This window comes from Colobus angolensis, unplaced genomic scaffold, assembly GCF_000951035.1.
Source record: "Colobus angolensis palliatus isolate OR3802 unplaced genomic scaffold, Cang.pa_1.0 Scaffold9, whole genome shotgun sequence".
In the NCBI taxonomy this organism is placed as follows: Eukaryota; Metazoa; Chordata; class Mammalia; order Primates; family Cercopithecidae; genus Colobus; species Colobus angolensis.
Window position 1 is genome coordinate 12,084,664 of NW_012122931.1, and position 1,015 is coordinate 12,085,678.

Consider the following 1,015-nt stretch of genomic DNA (forward strand, 5'->3'; position numbering starts at 1 on the left):
CTCCCATCCAGGCCTCCTGGGCTGCTCCACCTCGTGGACGTCCCCAGACGTCAGCCCCAAGTCCTCAAGCCCCCCAGCCTGTGGTGCCGACCTGGTCTTGGCACCCACCAGTGTCTCCCTCTTGACCCCCTGCCGCACTCTCCTCCCACCTCTGAGGTCAGCCTCCTTGGAGAAATTTCTGTTCTGAGGGGCTGTTCAGAACTCTCTTCTCACCAGGTAACGCCAGCTACTCCCAAGTCCTTAGTTACCCCCTCTCCTGGATCTCCCCTCCCCACCTCTCCAGCCCAGGCCTCCCTGCCAAGCCCAGGCCTGCGAGTCTCCCTGTGAGACTGACCGACCCTGTGTCTACTGGGAAGCTGCAGCCCCTCCCACCCAGCTCATTCCCCTACCTGCTGCTCCCCAGTGCTCCCACAGGAGCCAAGGTACCTCCCACCCTGCAGCCCAACGCCCCCTCCCCACTGCCTCCTCCCCACTCCCCACACCCAGTCAGCCTCCAGCTCCTGGCCATGCCACCTTTTCAGTGTCTCCTGCTGTCCCCACCCCGTCCCACCCTGCCACACACAGCTCCTCCCACCATCGGCCTCAGGATCAGACCTAGGCACCTCAGCCCTGCACCACGGCAGCCCCTGCCTCCCTCCACCCTCTCCACCCCTCACCAGCCAAACTGAACCTTTCCCAGCTTCCTTCCACTTGACCTTGATCTCTAGCTCTGCTCTTTGCAACTCCAGAGACCTCACTGCAATCCAAAGCAGCCCATTCTACTGAACGGCAGCTCTAACCAAGCAAGCATTGCTCTCCCCTGCTGGGAAGTCCTTCTTGTTGTCTAACCTTATAGTCTCCTGCTGCACTCGATGTGTGCTTGCTCTCCAGCTGGCCTCTTGTTGGGGTGGACAGGAGGAGCTCTTCAGGGGAACCTGGTTCAGGAATCCAGGCCATCTCAGAGTCACTACAACATAAAACAACATTACTTTCTGCCACTGCCCTCAGCCCCAGTGGGGAGAGAATCCTCTTGCTT